The sequence below is a fragment of the Trichosurus vulpecula genome, chromosome 6 (assembly GCF_011100635.1).
Source record: "Trichosurus vulpecula isolate mTriVul1 chromosome 6, mTriVul1.pri, whole genome shotgun sequence".
NCBI lineage: Eukaryota > Metazoa > Chordata > Mammalia > Diprotodontia > Phalangeridae > Trichosurus > Trichosurus vulpecula.
In genome coordinates this window covers 139303771-139323177 of record NC_050578.1, presented here as the reverse complement: position 1 = coordinate 139323177, position 19407 = coordinate 139303771, and the positions used below count along the sequence as shown (strand labels likewise).

The 19407-nt window shown below is 40.3% G+C and overlaps 1 protein-coding gene and 1 pseudogene across 1 annotated transcript in view; one reads left to right on the top strand and one right to left on the bottom strand.

Annotated features, from left to right (window-relative positions):
• QRFPR (pyroglutamylated RFamide peptide receptor) overlaps positions 1-19407 on the bottom strand; it is an 84442-nt gene that overhangs the window by 26826 nt on the left and 38209 nt on the right. The gene's annotated exons all lie outside the window — the stretch shown is intronic.
• On the top strand, positions 325-5324 carry LOC118853236 (annotated as a pseudogene).

Genomic DNA, 19407 nt, shown 5'->3' with positions numbered 1-19407 from the left:
GATTGAGAAGGCTAGTGGGCTGCAGCAGCCGCAGCAGCAGAGGCTCACTGAGGGAGCCTCCCAGTAGTGAAAGTGAATTGAGCTGAAAGGCAGAGACTGGCCCGCAGGAAGGAGGCTTAGCTTAAGCCCCCTTTAAGAGCTGTTATCACAGAGCCTCTGCACTTTGCAATGGAATTGAGAAGGCAGTGTTGGTAATGTGGGTAAATATTGTTGTTACCCTGTTAAGCTTTGTTTTCCCAGAGAAAGAAGCTGGGGTCAGGAGCCCCTGGAGCCTGCTGTCCCGCAGGAACTGGAAGAGCTTGGAGTGGAGCCGTGAGCTGAGACATGGAGCAGGAGTGGAAAGCCATTTGCATTGAGGACCTTAGGTGGGAGCCAGGAGCTGTCAGCCTGCAGACCTGCAGCCATGGGGCTCAGAGTTAAGCCGCAAGCCAAGATGAAAGAGAACTTTACTTGGACATTCTGTTTGGATTGAGGGGATTGTAACTTACTGTAACCTAGGGATGGACAGTGAGGCATTTTCCGCTACCCCTTAAGGACGTGTTGTGCAAGAGAAGACCCTGGCCTGGGACCCTCTGATTGTATAAACAAGTATTTGGGGGATGCAGTGATATATACTGTGTGCCATATTACATATTGAGTGCTGTGTCATATGCGGGATGGTATGTCATGTTTAAGGCTATCTGATTACCTTAGTAATAAGTTGTTATGTTACTACGAATGTTATGCTTTAGTTTATTGAACAATGTTTAGTTCTGAATAAAGAGAGAGAGTTCATTATACTGTGCGATTAGACCCTTCAAATTATTCACAGCAGCAGTCCTCAAGTGCGCTGCCGTGATTGGCATTACACTTCCCTGGCTTCCTTCAAACCTCCTCTCAAATCTCACTTTCTACAAGAGGCCTTTCTAGGTGCCTTCCACCACCCTACCACCGCCACTAGTTTCTTCCCTCTGAATTTATCTCCCATTTATACTGTACATAAAATATATCATATGTGTACATGTAGTTGTTAGCATGTTGTCTCCTCCATAGCATGCAAGCATCTTAAGGTCAGGGAGAATGATTTTGCTTTTCTCTGTGTTCCCAGCCCTTAGCACAGTGTCTGGCACCTAGTAAGCACTTACTAAATGCTTGTCAATGGACCGATAAAAAACTTGTATCCTAACACTCCTTATACCCAAATAACCAAAGCAGTCTTTCTTCCCAAGTGCTGCCTCCTTTGTGGCTGTCCCCTTTCTGCCTGTGTTTCTGCGCTTCCACACCTACTGCCTTTTATTGTTTATCTTTCTAAAGCTCCATATGCCTTCTCCTCTACACTATGAACTGGCTTCCCCTTCATGTCCCTCTTCTGGACTGATTTTTAAAGGTCAGCTGAGACGTGGCCTGTTTACATCCTATGGCACTGGTTTTTCTGCTTCACTGAAGGGACTCATTCCTTCCTTGGCAAAGCATCACCTAGGGAGACAGAATTGTTACAGTGAGGTTTCCATCTCATCTGATCCCTTTTCTGTGTTAAATTTGTGAAAGACCAACTCCCTTACCTAAGCATAGCTTAAATGTATCCATTACTTTGACTTTTCAAAGTGCTTTATGTGTCATTTCAAGGGTTCCCTTGGATAGACCTTTTAAATATATTACAGGGACAGAGAATATGAGACGTGGAAGCGACTGTTCGAGAGCATGCAACCCAGTCCTCTGCTGAACCTAAGAATCACCTCTAGGACATCAGTAACAAGTTAGCAATAAGTCTAGGAGTAACACCTCTGGTGCTGGAGAGCTCATTATATGACCAGGCAACTTAATTGTTTTTGGATAGATGTTATTCTATCAAATTAAAAGGATTTTATTAAATATAGATAAGTGAAAGACATTGGGGACACTGAAACAAAAATAAAATATTCTCTACCATCAACAACCTACTGAAGGTACAACATTAAGGAATGAAGGAACATGGGCGTGTTTCATGTGCACAGATATGCTCTGTGCAAATGCAAAGTGGTTTGAGGAGGGAAGAGAATATAAATCATAGTAATAACTGATATTTAGTACATTAAAGTTTGCCCACATTATCTCACTTAGTGTTTTATTCTGGAGGCAAGGGCAAGGTACTGACAATTTGTGAGAAGATGGACATGGTTATATATGTGTTTTAGGGAGTTTGTTTTAGCTATATGGAAAATGTATCAGATGGGGCAGCCACTGGAATAAGGAGACCTATTAACATTCAGGAAAAAGATGATAAGGACTTGAACTATGCTGGAAGCTAGGTGAGGGGAGAGAAAGGGATGTCGCAGCAGGGAGGGGAAGATTGGCAAGACTTGATAATGAGAGAAAGGGAACCATCCAAGATAACCCTGATATAGTAAACCTGTGTAACTGGGAGTGTGGTAGTGCCTTCTACAAAAATTGAGAAGTTTGGATCTGCGGTCTGGAGCCAATCCACTCCCACCTAGCGCATCCGGCTGCCCACCTTCTCCGTCTGCTCTGACCCTTCGAGCATTCGCTTCATTACAATCCAGCACGAGCGCTGCTCCAGAGGCGGCTGCTCCAACCGCAGTGTGTTGGTAAGCAAAATGGGCTCTTAGCACTTAGTTCAACAGCATGCCCTTGAAGAGTTTAGTTTTTGTTTGCTTTGAGTAATTCAGTGTATTTCATTGAGTCTTACTAAGTGCTAAGCCCCAGGCTCTAACCCCTATTGGGTGTAGAACATATGTGGGTATGGATTGGTGACTAGGGTGGGGCCCAAGGCAGGGCTGGCTAAGGGGAGGTGCTAACTCCAGAGCCATGCCCATCTTGAGTCTTACTAGGTGCTAAGCCCCAGGCCCAAACCCCTATTAGGTGCTTAGCCTATGTGGGTGTGAAGCTCCCAGGGTACCAAGGGGTGGTGCTAACTCAAGAGCCAATCATCGCAGCCTAAGTTCTGGTCATTCAGATGATGTTTGATGATGTCTGAAGCCCTATAAGAAGAGAGGACAGAGCCATTCGTGCAGGGCTCTCACTCAAGATGGTGTTGAAGTGGAGACCCCAGGCAGCTGTAGCTAAGGGCCCTCCAGTTTGTAACCTGGATGCTGAGACTTTGTTAAACTCTGGTAACTATGTATTGGGATTTGAATCAGACAAGGTCTGTCTGTCGATGTTTGTACTTTGTATTTTGTTCTGAAGTTCAGGGTGCTGGCTTTTTCCCCTGAACTAAGTGAATGATATTTGTATGCTGAATTAAAGTAAGCTTGTCAACCCCTTCACGTAGCTTTCCTTAGCTAAGCAGATCAAAAGAACCTGTGCTTTTGCAGCCTGCTGGCAGCTTTCTGGGTGCTGGCTGTTGGTGGATCTTATACCCCCACAATAGATGCTAGCTGGATTGTTGAAACACCCAGCCACCCCGGCTTTGGCCCCCGCCGCCCGGGCCCCAGCCCTGGCTCTGCCCAACTTGGACTGCTCCCCGAGCTCCAGGCCTTCATCAGTCTTTGCCGGCAGGACCCAGGCCTTCAGCACAAGGATAAGCTGTGGTTCCTCCTGTGTTGGTAAGCAAAATGGCCTTTGTTTTCTTTGGGTAATTCAGTGTATTTCATTGAACCTTACTAGGTGGTAAGCCCCAGGCCCAAACCCCTATTAGGTGTGGAACCTATGTGGGTGTGGATTGGTGACTGGGGTGGGGCCCAAGTTGGAGCTGGCTAAGGGGAGGTGCTAACTCCAGAGCGATGCCTGTCTTGACTCTTACTAAGTGCTAAGCCCCAGGCTCTAACCCCAATTAGGTGTTAACCTAACCTATGTGGATATGAACCTCCCAGGGTCCTGAGAGGAGGGGATAACTCAAGAACCAATCACCAGAGCCTAAGTTCTGGTCATTCAGATGGGTCAAAAATTCTGTAAGAGGAAAGAACACAGCTTGGAGATTGAGACTTGTTGGAGCCAAAGACAGCTACAGCCAAAGCTGAAGATGAAGCCGAAGCCAAGGGAGCTGAAGAAGCAGGAGCTGCTGGTAGCAGGGCTGACCCACCTGTGGACCGGGAAGCAGTGAGCAAGCGCTTGAGGCCAGTGGGTAATCTTCTTACCGGAGTGGGGGAGCATTAATATGATTTGGTTTAATGCCATCATGTTTTTCTGTAGCCTCCTGGTTACTCTTGTGAGGCGGGCTTATTGGGCCTGGAAGCTTTTGACCAGGATATCAAAATGGGGACACTGGTTTGTGGGTCTGCTACTTTGGAGCTTGAATAAATGCTTTAATTCTTCTGCCTTCTACTTAGAGAATTCCTTATATCCTGTGGTTCTGAACCATTCAGACATATATATGATTCTTTTTGAAATCATAAATTCTGCCTTCATAATACACCTCCAGAACTGGGTGAAGAGTATGGGTGGCAAAATCTCACCTGCTCCACATAAAGCAAAATCAGAAGAAAAAGTCAAGGAAGAAAAGACTGAAAGAAACCAGAGGAAGCCCCCAAACTAGAAGAGCTGGAAAGTGAGGAAAGTGATGTGGAGACTGATGATGGAGTGTTTGAAGCAGATGCAGATTTCCCTCAGGAAAGGGGAGATAAAAATGCTGAGGTAAGAGATGTCGGACCAGGCTCATGAAAAGAAAGTGTCGGCCATTGATGCCCGCACTACTGGTGACCTTAAGACTGCCATTCAGTTACTTACAGAAGCCATCAAACCGAATCCCTGTTTGGCCATTTCGGATTCTAAGAGAGTCATATCTTTAGAAAAGTGCAGAAGCCCAATGCTGCTATTAGAGATTGTGACGGAGAGATTGAAATAAACCCGGACTCCATGTAGCCCGACAAATGGAGAAGGAAAGCCAGAAGATGCCTTGGCAGCTAGGAGGAGTGAGCCCAAGATCTTGCCATGGCTGCATAAACTGAACTATGATGAAGATGCAGGTGCTGTGCTGGAGGAAGTCCAGCCAATGGCCCAGAGGATTACCGAAAGTCAGCGAAAATATGCAAGCAAAGGAGAGGAGCGAGAGATCAAAGAAAGGCTGGAAAGAGTGAAGAAGGCTCAGAAGGAACATGAACGCTCCCAAAGGGAGGAAGAAGACCGGCCAAGTTCGAAGGTCCAGTGTGGTTCTTTTCCAGATTTCCGTGGAGTTATGACTGGGAACTTTGGAGGTAAGCCTAGCATGGCAGGAATGCCGGGGTTCGAAGAGATTCTTAGTGACCGGAAAGTGTTTGCATCTTTGCAGGACTCAGAGGTGATGGTGACATTCCAGGATGTGTCACAGAACCCTGCAAACCTGTCTGAATATCACAGGAACCCTTTGATGAGGGTTGAATCAGATGAATCTCAACAGCAAATTATCAGCCAAATTTGGAGGTCAAGCATAAACTTCCTTTGAACAAATAAAGCTCTTACTAGGGAAAAACAACCCAGATCACTTAATGGACCACGCAATAATACAAACCAAATGTACAGCCGAAGTGCTGATGAATAAAACTGTAGCCCTTGGAAGACAGTCCCCCTCTCCTTCCTCTGCCCCCGATGCAACAGGAGCATTTTATAGTGATTGGTTGGCCTTCAGTCTATCAGATAATGTTGTCCTACTCTGAATCACAAACTTAAGAAATATAAAAGCATTTTCCAAAACTTCAAAATTACTTAAAGAAGAAAGGAAAGACAGTGCATAAAATTATTTTCTTTACTAATCATTTTGGCTTTCCCTTGGGCTTGATTAGATTTCAGGGTGAGGAAGAAAAGACTTATATTAAAGATTTCTTATTCATTCATGGTGGAAAATCGGTCTAATCAGAGAGAGGCAAACATTCTCATACAATTATGTAAAATTTGGAATGGCTTCATGCCTATTGGGGTTTTTTCATTTTTTTAATTCTGATGCTTTAAAAAAAAACACTTCTTTTGATGGCAAAACCAAATGTAGGACCATCAATGATGTAGTAAGTACTTGGGCACACTGGAGCTGCCGCAGTTAGGGCTGTGGCAGTGCTCTCAGATGTTCTCTCCCGTGGCATGGTGGAGAGGAATTAAACAATCAGACCCTGCATTGTGATGAGAGCATGCATTTTGGAAATGCTTCTGGGAGACTGGCTCACCACCTTGCAGTCTTGGCTCCTCTTTTGTCCATATGTCACTGTAATAGTTTGTATTTCTTTTTAGGGAAAGGAAGAAAGAGGGTCATTTTCTTTCTTCTTGGATGTGAATCGATTTCCTTTCCTCAACAACAAGACACCAGGCCCTCTATGGGGTCTATGTTTTCAGTTGTTTTCCATGGTCTATTTTTCCCATCCTATTAGGTTAAAAATAGCCTACAGTCAATATTTATGAAGGCCACTCTTCAAAGTATACTTCATTGTGCAAGCATTGCTGAATGCTTGGCTTAATGTAAAATGCAACACCTACTGTTTCTGTATATAGGCTACTGCCCTTAACTTCTCATTTGACCAAGAAATTTCATTTTTATTCGGTGAGATCCTGAGGAACCCAGGTGTTACTTATTTTTCTGTATTAAAACACAGAGGGTCTGGTTTCCTATCATTTATTTGGGAAATATCCCTTGAAAATTACATTCACATTGATCTTTCCATTTTGGGGAAGGAGAGAGTGAAGACTGGATTAGTGGATACACAAACATGTAGGTGAACTTGGCTATATTAAACCTGTGATTTATAAATAGATTAGATTTGTGATTCTTTTTGCATTATAGGATTGTTTATTTTATGAGAGATCTCAATAACTGCTCAACTGCTTTCTGGTAGGGAGCTGTTCCTTTCAGTAGGTGCTAGCTGTTGCTACAGCTGCCACCTCTGCTTTCCTTTCTTCAATTGACTTTTAAATAACAGTAAGCTTAGCATGATCCAGAAAACAGCTTTGGCTCTGCCAGCCAGACAAGGCCTCCCATCTAAGGACATTATGAAGGGCAGTATGTTACTCACGTGTTTTAAGGACAGGAGTAGCTGGGGAAGTAGGATGAATATGGAACATTTATGCAGTGATAAATCTTTGGTAAACTGATAAATGCTTTGCCTCTCAGGTAACTGGGAAGGATGGAGAATGCAGTGTTGAGAGCAGCACAGCTGGTGCAGAGATCAACACCCAAGCAGAGATGCTTGGATTTTTCCTAATGGTGTTCTCTCCCTTATAGTACCCCACTAGAGGACCACAGGTCCTCCCAGAGTCCTAGCTTTTTTCATTTGGTTTACTAATCCCTACTTCCTATATTTAAGCAGCCCAAAAAGCTTGTCACAGTTGAATCTGGATGAGTGTATTACAATAAGTCATCTTGATCTTAGGAAAATGGCCTCTATTCAGTGTGTTTGGCCTGATTACAAATACATAGTTTATTCTCCATTTGTCTAGGATGCAATGTAATAGCCAAGCCTGGCACTTTTTCTTATACTAACAACCCTATGAGAAAGAAAAATGTGAAAGGAGGGTTTTTTGTTTGGTTTTTGTTTTTGATGAAAAATAGAAGTATTTCATGGTGGAGCCAAGATGGCAGCTGGAAAACAGGGACTTGCCTAAGCTCTCCCCCAAATCCCTCCAAACACCCGTAAAAATGGCTCTGAACAACTTCTAAGGCTATGGAACCCACAAAATAGCAGAGGAAAGCAAGTCTCCAGCCCAGGAGACCCTGGATGGTCACTGGGAAGGGTCTATCACATGGTGGGCCATGCCAGGACAGACCAAACTGGGAACTGGCCTGGAGAAGGCCTAAGGGCCATGAATCATTGAGCTGTGGCAGTTACCAGACTTCTCAACCCACAAATGCTAAAGACTGTGAAGCAGGTCATTGGGAAAACTGGTAGATCACATTAGAGAGTAGTCTGGCCACCAGCCCCGAGAGTGGCAGAGGTGGTGTGGTAGTGGAGGTTCAGTGTCAGCTGCTTCTGGAGTTCCTGGCTCACACAGTGGGAGGAACTAAGCAGCAGACCAGAGCAGGAGTGCAGGGCTTGCTTTGCCTTGCTTGGATCTGGGTTAAAATCCTGGTTGGCAGTTCCTGGGGCAGGAGGAGAGCTGCTGTGACAGACCTTGCTATGACAGCATAGTAGAAGTAACTCTGAAAACAGCTGCACAGCCCCTAAAGCTGGGGACAAAACACTCTATACTCTAAAAGCAGTCATACCCTGACAAAAAACTCAAAGGATTCAGACTCAGACTCTTGAATCTTTTTGGTGACAAAACATACAGCCAGAAGAAGTCAACAAAGTCAAAAAAGCCTACATCAAAAGCCTCCAAGAAAAATATGAATTGGTCTCAGGCCATGGAAGAGCTCAAAAAGGATTTGGAAAAGCAAGTTAGAGAAGTAGAGGAAAAATTGGGAAGAGAAATGAGAATGAGGCAAGAAAACCACAAAAAAAAGTTAATAACTTGCTAAAGGAGACCCCAAAATATACTGAAGAAAATAACACCTTAAAATAGACTAACTCAACTGGCAAGAGTTCCAAAAAGCCAATGAGGAGAAGAATGCCTTGAAAAGCAGAATTAGCCAAATGGAAAAGGAGATCCAAAAGACCACTGAAGAAAATACCACCTCAAAAATTAGATTGGAGCAAGTGGAAGCTAGTGACTTTATGAGAAATCAAGATATTGTAAAAACAGAACCAAAGGAATGAAAAAATGGAAGACAATGTGAAATATCTCATTGGAAAAACCACTGACCTGGAGAATAGATCCAGGAGAGATAATTTAAAAATTATTGGACTACCTGAAAACCATGATTAAAAAGGAGAGCCTGGACATCATCTTTCAAGAAATTATCAAGGAGAACTGCCCTGATATTCTAGAGTCAGAGGGTAAAATAGAAATTGAAGGAATCCACAGATCACCTCTTGAAAAAGATCCCAAAAAGAAAACTCCTAGGAACATTGTTGCCAAATTCCAGCTTTTCAAGGTCAAGGAGAAAATAATGCAAGCAGCCAAAAAGAAACAGTTTGAGTATTGTGGAAACACACTCATGATAACACAAGATCTAGCAGCTTTTACATTAATGGATTGAAGAGCCCGGAATATTATATTATGGAGGCCAAAGGAGCTAGGATTAAAACCAAGAATCATTTACCCATCAATTTGAGTGTAATGCTCCAAGGCAAAATATGAATTTTCAATAAAATAGAAGACTTTCAAGCTTTCTCAGTGAAAAAACCAGAGCTGAATAGAAAATTTGACTTTCAAATACAAGAATCAAGAGAAGCATGAAAAGGTAAACAAGAAAGAGAAATCATAAGGGACTTACTAAAGTTGAACTGTTTTGTTTACATTCCTACATGGAAAGATGATGTGTATAATTCATGCGACCTTTCTCAGTATTAGGGTAGTTGAAGGGAATATACGTATATATAGACAGAGGGCACAGGGTGAGTTGAATATGAAGGGATGATGTCTAAAAAAAATTAAATTAAATTAAGTGATGAGAGAGGAATATTGAAAGAGGGAGAAAGGGAGAGATAGAATGGGGTGAATTATCTCACATAAAAGTGACAAGAAAAAGCAATTCTGTTGGAAGGGAAGAGGGGGCAGGTGAGGGGGAATGAATGAATTTTGCTCTCATCAGAGTTGACTTGAGGGGGGAATAACATACACACTCAATTGGGTATCTTACTCCACAGGAAAGTAGGGGGAAGGGGATAGAAAGGGGGATGATAGAAGGGAGGGCAGATAGGGGGGAGGAGGTCATCAAAAGCAAACACTTTTGAAAAGGGACAGAGTCAAGAGAGAAAACTGAATAAAGGGAGATAGGATAGAATGGAGGGAAATATAGTTAGTCTTTCACAACAGGAGTATTGTGGAAGTGTTTTACATAATGATACATGTGTGGCCTATGTTGAATTGCTTGCCTTCTTAGAGAGGGTCGGTGGAAAGGGAAGAGGGGAGAGAATTTGCAACTCAAAGTTTTAAAATCAGATGCTCAAAAGAAAAGTTGCTTTTGCTTGCAACTGAGAAATAAGATATATAGGGAAGGGGGCATAGAAATCTATCCTGCCCTACGAGAAAGTAAGGGGAAAGGGGATGGGATGGGGAGTGGGGTGACAGGAGGGAGGGCTGACTGGGAAACAGGGCAATCAGAATATATGCCATCTTGGAGTGAGGGGGAGGATAGAAATGGGGAGAAAATTTGTAACTCAAAATCTTGTAGAAATCACTGTTGAAAACTAAAATGTTAAATAAATAAATGATTTTTTAAAAAATAGAAGTATTTCTAGTTGCCTTCGCAAATAAACTGTAGTTTTCCAACCAAAAAATAGGGAAGTTTGGGAAAAGAGCAGAGTGAAAGAACATAATCATTCTTATTTTGAATGTGTTGAGCGGACATGCAAGTTGAAATATCTAATACAGAAGGGAGACAGGTTGGTGTAATGAAGGGAATTATTAGAGTCCAGCTCACCCCTCTACACTTCCTCAACAAAGATCTAGAGCAGAGGTGGGGAACCTATGGTCTTGAGACCACATGTGCCCTTCTAAGTCCTTGGATGTGGTCTTTTGACTAAGTCCAAGTTTTACAGAACAAATCCTTTTTATTAAGAGAATTTGTTCTGTGAAGTTTGGATTCAGTCAAAGGGCTACACTTGAGGACATAGAGCACCACGTGTAGCCTTGAGGTCACAGGTTCTCCACCCCTGATAAAGAATGAACTAGACCAAACACTAATTGGGAAAGCCAGGAAAAAGTCACTATTCTAGTCTAGTCAGCAAGACTTCTAGCTGTACTAGATATCATTTATCCATACCAAGGTTGCTTAGTAAGATAGACAAGAGAGGTATGTGGACACTGAGGTGAGGGCTGGCAAGGAGCCCTGGGGCAGCTATAATAGCAATGGAGAGCAATCCGGTACCCAGGGACTAATAGAAGGCTGCAGCAAGGCACCAGAAAGAGATTTCAAGGCATTCCTGAGCAAGCTTTGGTACAGGAATGGGTGTCATCTGAAAGCTTTGTTGTCCACTACCCAGTGCCAAGTCACAGATGTAGGACCTAGAGAAGTGATCATGAGCTTTGACTCTAACTGTGCATGGGGCACAGAACAAGTTCTGGAAGCAAATTGCAGCTGTGTGGCTCTGATCCCAAGGAAAAGAGCAGTGTTCCATGCCAAAGTGGAGCTGGCAGCTCAGCTATTCTGAGCTGTAGAGTCTCCCAGAGGGCCAATAATGGCTGAGTTAAGCAGCAATCTGCTGAAGCTGTCCACCATTGACAGAGTGATAGATTGAAATCCATGTCAGGAACTTGCAGAACTCATACCAGGAAGGCAGTGAACACACCTCTAAAGAGCATACCACTTTAGGAGAACTAAAATCTTGTAGTAAGAGTTGTGAAAGCATCAGAATGACATGAGGAGAGAAGCCCAAGTGACACATGACTCTCTCAAAAATGTACAGAGCCCAGAACTAACATAAAAGTACAAATTCAAGTAGTAAGATGGAAGAATGATCAAATAAAGTACTCAAATATAAAGATCTATAATGGTGACAGGGAAGTTCAAGGCACAAACACAAAAGAGAATGAATCAAAAACATTTGCAAGCTGCAACACAGCTCCAAGTTAAAAAAAAAAGTTTTAAAAAAGAGTTAAAATAATTTTAAAAGTTAAATGAGCAATTAAAAATAAGAAAAAAGGCCAAAGGAAGGCAGAAAAATATGAAAAGCGTTTGGAAAAAAAGATATGAATACAGCTTGGAAAAAGAGGTACAAAAACTAATTGAAGAAAATATCTTCTTGGAATTGAGAACTGGCCAAATGGAAGTTAATGACTCTATGAGACATCAGGAAATAATAAAATAAAAGTCAAAAGATGGAAAAATAGAAGAAAATGTTAACTATTTCATAGGAAAAACAACTGACCTGGAAAACAAATCAAGGAGAGATCATTTAAGAATCATTGAACTACCTGAAAACCCTGAATGCTTAAACATCACACTTTTTAAATCATAAAAGAAAACTGGTCAGATACAGTAGAACCATAAGGCAAAGTAGAAATTTTAAATTTCCACCAGTCATCTGCTGAAACAAATGCCAAAATAAACACTCCCAGGGATAACAGAGCCAAAATCAAGAACTCCCAGGTCAAGGGGAAACTACTGCAACAAGCCAGAAAGAAGTAATTCAAGTTCCAAGAAGCCACAGTCAGAACACCACAAAATTTTGAAGTCACCACTAAAATGAGAGCTTGAAATATGATTTTACAACCAAGAATAATGTATCCAGAAAAATTTGGTATTATCCTATGGAGGGGGCTTCTAAGCATTCCCAATGGAAAAAAAACAAACCTGGAGCTGCTTAGGAAATTTCACATACAAATACAGGAGTAAAGAGAGGCATAAAAAGGTAAACTTTAATGAGAAATCATAAGGAACAAAACAAATTTAACTTTTTACATCCTTTATATGGGGAGATGATACATGTAATCTCTCAGAACTTTATATCACCAGGAGTCATAGAAGGAGTCTAATTAGAGAGGAAAGCCTGGTTTTGATTCTGTTGTGTTTGGATAGTCTGAAAAGAATAATGGGATATGAATAAGAATATAAGAAAAAGGAATTCATTGAGGAAGGAAAGATGGAGAGGAGGAATGAGGACAATTATATCACAAAATAAGATCCCCAAAGAGGACTTTATAAAACGATAAGGGGGTAGCAGGTGTAGGGATTGGGCAATGCTTGAACATCACTCTCATTTAAACTGGTTCAAAGAAGGAAGGATATGCATACATACATGGTTAGGTAAAGAAACACATCTTACCCAATAAGAAAATAGGTTAAGGAATAATAAGATGAGAAATAGGAAAAGGGTTAAGGGAAAAGAGAGGATTAAGAAGGAGCTTTTATGGTGGGTCAGGAAAAAAAGAAGATAAGTAAAAGAGAACAAGAAAGAGAGAAATATATGGCCATCATAATTGTGGATGAGAATGGACTTACACATAAATAGAAGAGGATAGCAGAATTGATCAGAAACCAAATTCCAACAATATATTGTTTGCAAGAAACATACCTGAAACCAAAAGATATACACAGAGTTAAAGTAAGGGGCTGGAGCAGAATCTATTTGCTTTAGCTTAAGTTCAAAAAAAAGCAGTTATAGCAATCATGATTGCAAACAAAGCAAAAGTAAACCTAAATAAAAGAGATCTGTAGGGAAACTACATTTTGCTTGGAGGTGCCAAAGACAACAAATTAATATCAACATTAAATACATATGCACTAAATGCATAACATCTAAATTCTCAAAGGAAAAGTTAAATGAGATACAGCAATAAAAAGTAAAACCATAATAGTGGGGGATATTAATTTACTTCTCTAAGAACTAGATGGAACCAAAAAATAAACAAGAAAGGAGTTAGAGTATTAAATAGAATTTTAGAAAAAATTAGATATGCTAGACCTCTGGAAAATATCGTATGAGAATAGAAAGGAGCATACCTGTTTTCAGCTGTGTATGGCACATTCACGAAAACACACCATGTATCAGGGCATAAAAACCTCATAAACAAATGCAGAAAAGCAGAAATATCAAATATATTTTACTAACTACAATGCAATAAAAATTACATTCAATAAAAGGCCTTTGAAGGAAAGATTTAAAATTAATTGGATACTAAATAACTTAATCCTAAAGAATTGGTGGGCCAAATAACAAGTTACAGAAACAAACAATAATTTCATTAAAGATAATGACAACAATGAGATAACATACCAAAATCTGTGGAATGCAGCCAAAGAAGTAATTAGGGGCAAATGTATATCTCTACACTTTCAGCAATAAAAGAGAACAAGCAGATCAACAGATTGTGCATACAACTAAAAAAGTAGAAAAACAACAAATTATAAACCTCCAGTTAAACAACAAAACAGAAATCCTGAAAATCAGAGATTAACAAAATGGAAAGTACAAAAAATTTTAAAACATTGAATTAATGAATAAAACTAGGAGATTTTAAAAAAATAAAACAGATAAGCTATTAGCTAATTAAGGCAAATAAAGAAGAAAACCAAATTTGCAGTATAAAAAATTAAAAAGGTGAATTCACAACTAAGGAGAAATAAAAGCAATTATTAAAAACTATTTTGTCAAACTATATGCTAATGAATCTGACAATCTAAATAAAATGGGTGAATATTTTCAAAAATTTAAATTACATAGATTCGTGGGGCAGGAAATGGAACACATAAATAATTTTGCCTTAGAGAAAGAAATTGAACAAATCATAGAAAATTTCCAAAGGGGGGAGAAAAACTCCAAGACCAGATGGATTTAAATGCGAGTTCTACAAAACAGTTAAAGAACAATTCTTTCTAATACTACATAAATTGTTTGTTAAAAAAAAGATCCTACTAAATTCCTCCTAATACACAAATATGATCTTAATGCCTAAGTCAGGGAGAGTTGAAATGGAGAAAGAAAACTATAAAGCATTTCTCCAGAATTTCCAGTTCTAATGAATATTGAGGGAAAATGTAAATAAAATATGAAGGAGACTACAGCAATATATCACAAAGATTATACCCTATGACCAGACTGAATTTTTACTAGTAATGCAGAGCTAGTTCAATATTAGGGAAAATATAGGCATAATTGACTGCATGAATAACAAAACTGACAAAATAATATGATTATTTCAATAAATGCAGAAAAATCATTTTATAAAAAGAAACCAATCTCACTTTAAAAAAAAAAAACCACTGCAAAGCATAGGAATAAGTGGAGTTTTCCTTAAAATGATAACTACTGGGAGTCAAGATGGTGGCTGGAAAGCAGGGACTAGCGTGAGCTCCCTGCCGAGTCCCTCCAAAAACCTATAAAAATGGCTCTGAACCAATTCTAGAACTACAGAACCCACAAAACAGCAGAGGGAAGCAGGGCTCCAGCCCAGGACAGCCTCAATGGTCTCTGGGTGAAGTCTGTCCTGCACGGAGCTGGGAGCAGAGCCGAGCGGAGCAGAGCAGAGCCCAGTGTGAGCGGTACGGACCAACCAGACCAGGAGCCAGGAGGAGTGTGCCCTAGCACCCTGAGTCGGGAGACTGCGGCAGTTACCAGACTTCTCAGCCCACAAACACCAAAGACAACAGAGAAGGTTAGTGGGAAAAGCTGCGGGAGTGGAAGGAGTTCGGGTTTGGCTACCGCCCTGGGGGCAGCGGATGTGGGGCAGCTACAGAAGTATGGCTGCAGTTGCTTCCAGCCCCAGGCCCACCTGGTGGGAGGAATTAAGTGGCGGATCAGAGCAGGAGTGAAGAGCCTGCTGAAGATCTAAGTCCAGTCTGGGTTGGGGGTTCTTGGGAAAGGAGGAGTGCTGGTGTGGCAGAGCTGGCGCATCCCCCCAAGCATGGAACATAGTTCTCTTAACTCTACAAGCAGTCATACCCCACTGAAAAACTAAAGGGTCAAGTTAGTTGGCTGGGAATATACCCAGGCAGCAAAAATGCACCCAGATTCAGCCTCAGACTTTGGATTCTTTCTTTGGTGACAAAGAAGACCAAAACATACAGACAGAAGAAGTTAACAAAGTCAAAGAGCCTACAACAAAAGCCTCCAAGAAAAACATGAACTGGTCTCAGGCCATGGAAGAGCTCAAAAAGGAGTTGGAAAAGCAAGTTAGAGAAGTAGAGGAAAAATTGGGAGGAGAAACAAGAAGGATGCAAGAAAACCATGAAAAACAAGTCAATGACTTGCTAAAGGAGACCCAAAAAATACTGAAAAATATACAGAGGAAAACAACACCTTAAAAATAGACTAACTCAAATGGCAAAAGAGCTCAAAAAGCCAATGAGGAAAATAATGCCTTGAAAGGCAGAATTAGCCAAATGGAAAAGGAGGTCCAAAAGACCACTGAAGAAAATACCACCTCAAAAATTAGATTGGAGCAAGTGGAAGCTAGTGACTTTATGAGAAATCAAGATATTGTAAAAACAGAACCAAAGGAATGAAAAAATGGAAGACAATGTGAAATATCTCATTGGAAAAACCACTGACCTGGAAAATAGATCCAGGAGAGATAATTTAAAAATTATTGGTCTACCTGAAAGCCATGATCAAAAATAGAGCCTAGATATCATCTTTTAAGAAATTATCAAGGAGAACTGCCCTGATATTCTAGAGCCACAGGGCAAAATAAAAATTGAAAGAATCCATCGATCGCCTCCTCAAATAGATCCCAAAAAGAAATCTCCTAGAAATATTGTTGCCAAATTCCAGAGCTCCCCGAGCAAAGAGAAAATATTGCAAGCAGCCAGAAAGAAACAATTTGAGTATTGTGGAAACACAATCAGAATAACCCAAGATCTAGCAGCTTCTACATTAAGAGATCGAAGGGCTTGGAATACAATATTCCGGAGGTCAATGGAGCTAGGATTAAAACCAAGAATCACCTACCCAGCAAAACTTAGTACCATGCTCCAAGGCAAAATATAGACTTTCAATAAAATAGAGGACGTCAAGCTTTCTCAGTGAAAAGACCAGAGGTGAATAGAAAATTAGACTTTCAAACACAAGAATCAAGAGAAACATGAAAAGGTAATCAAGAAAAAGAACAAGAAAAAGAAATTGCAAGGGACTTACTAAAGTTGAACTGTTTTGTTTACATTCCTACATGGAAAGATGATGTGTATGATTCATGAGACCTCAGTATTAGGGTAGCTGAAGGGAATATATATATATAATGTGTGTGTGTATATATATATATATGTTTATGTATATATATAAGTGAATGTGTATGTATGTATATATGTATGTGTGTATATATATAGAGAGAGAGAGAGACAGAGAGACAGAGAGAGACAGAGACAGAGACAGAGAGAGACAGAGAGCGGGCACAGTGTGAGTTGAAGAGGAAGGGAAGATATCTAAAAGAAATAAAATCAAATTAAGGGTTGAGAGAGGAATATATTGAGAGAGGGAGATAGGGAGAGATAGAATGGGGTGGATTATCTCGCATAAAGGTGGCAAGAGGAAGCAGTTCTGCGGGAGGAGGGGAGAGGGCAAGTGAGGGGGGAATGAGTGAATCTTGCTCTCATCAGATTTGGCCTGAGAAGGGAATACCATACATACTCAATTGGGTATCTTACCCCACAGGAAAGAAGAGGGAAGAAGATAAAAAGGGGGGATGATGGAGGGGAGGGCAGATGGGGGTGGAAGTAATCAAAAACAAACACTTTCGAAAGGGGATAGGGTCAAGGGAGAAAATTCAATAAAGGGGGATGGGTTGGCAAGGAGCAAAATATAGTTAGTCTTTCACAGCATGAGGATTGTGGAAGGGTTATACATAATGATACGCATGTGGCCTATGTTGAATTGCTTGACTTCTTAGGGAGGGTGGGTGAGAAGGGAAGAGGGGAGAGAATTTGGAACTCAAAGTTTTAAAAACAGATATTCAAAAACAACAAAAAAAAGTTTTTGCATGCAACTAGAAAATAAGATACACAGGCAATGGGGCATAGAAATTTATCTTGCCCTACAAGAAAGGAAGGGAAAAGGGGATGGGAGGGGAGTGGGGTGACAGAAGGGAGGGCTGACTGGGGAACAGGGCAACCAGAATATACGCCATCTTGGAGTGGGTGAGAGGGTAGAAATGGGGAGAAAATTTGTAATTCAAACTCTTGTGAAAATCAAAGCTGAAAACCAAATATATTAAATAAATAAACAAAAGGAAAAAAAAGAAGAGCATGTAGAAGACATCGAGGAAAAAAAAAATGATAAGTACTATGTATCTAAAACCAAGAGCAAGTATTATCTGTAATTTATTTAAGCTAGAATATTTCCCAATAAGATTAGAGGTGATGTAACAATGTCCATTATTACCATTACCCTTCAATATTATACTAGAAATGCTAGCTATGGCAATTAGAGAAGAAAAAGAAATTTAAGGAATAAGCATAGGCAATAAGAAAACACAACTATCATTTTTTGCAGATATGATGGCTTACTTAGAGAACCAACCAAAATAGTTGAAACAATTAACTTAAGCAGCTACAAAACATTAAAAAAACCAACACCAATCATCATTATTTCTTTTTACTACCAAGTAAATCCAGTAGGAAGAGTTAAAAAGAGCAATTCAATTTGAAATAATTACAGACAGTATAAAATACTTGTGGTTCTGCCTGCCAAGACACACAGGAACTGCATAAACACAATTACAAAATATTCTTCTTACAAATAGAGAGGGATCTAAATAACTTGAGAAATATTCATTGCTCATGGATAGATGGAGGCAATATAATAAAAATGACAATACTACCTAAATTAATTTAATTATATATTACCATACCAATCAAACTAGCAAAGAATTATTTTAAGTGCTAGAAAAAAAAAGCAAAATTTGTCCCAAAGAACAAAAGGTCAAAAATATCAAGGAAGACCAATGAAAAAAAATGGGAATATTGGGGGCCTGGCAGTGCCAGATCTCAAATTACTTTGCAAAGCTGTAATCACCCATCAAAAAATTTGGCATTGAGCAAAAAGTAGAGAGGTAGAGTAAGCACATAGTGTCAGAAGCAAATGAATAATATAACCATAGGTTTGATATATCTAAAGATCTTAGCTATAAGGGCAGAAACTCACTATTTAGCAAAAACTGTTGAGAAAACTGAAAAGTAGTCTGGAAGGAACCAGGTATTGGTCATTATTTCATGCCACATACCAAGATAAGTCAATGATTTAGACATAAAGGATGATACTATAAGCAAATATGTAAAATCCACCCCTCATGAATTTCCCTGCTCCTGTTGAAGGCACTATAATTGCATTCAGTTCTGGGCACCCTAGTTTAAGAAGGATATTAATAAGCTGGAGAGTGTCCAAAGGAGGGCAACCAAAATGGTGGAAAGCCTTGAGTTCATGAGTTATGAAAGCTGGGTGAAGGAAATGGACATGTTTAGCCTGGAGAAGAGAAGACTAAGGGTAATATGATGGTTTTATTCAGATATTTGAAAGGCTATCATGGAGGAAGGAGTCACCTTGTTATGCATGGTGAGAATGCAGAACAAGGAGCAATGAAAGGTGGAAGGTGGAAAAAGGCCAATTACTTGATATCAACTTGATATCAGGATAAACTTCCTATCAATAAGAGCCATCAAAAATTGAAATAGATTGTCTCAACAGAGGTAACTTTTCTCTTTTCAGAGATCTTCAAGTAGAGGCCAGATGACAATTTGTTTGGTATGTTTTAGTGTGTATTCTTCTGTGGGGGGAGGGGGAAAACTCAATGGTCACCAAAGTCCCATCCACCTCAAATTATGTGATTTTGTATTACTTCCAGTGTTCCAGGATCCTGAATCCAAGATTAAAACATACCCATCTTGATATTATCTTGGTATACAGTGTGAGATATTGGTCTATACCTAGTTTTTGCCAGATTACAGTCTTCAGTCTTCCCAACAGTTTTTATTGAATATTGAGTTCTTGCCCCAATGGTAAAGTTGCCAGACTTTGCCATTTATACTTCCATATCATCCTTTGCATCTGACCCTTTCCCTCT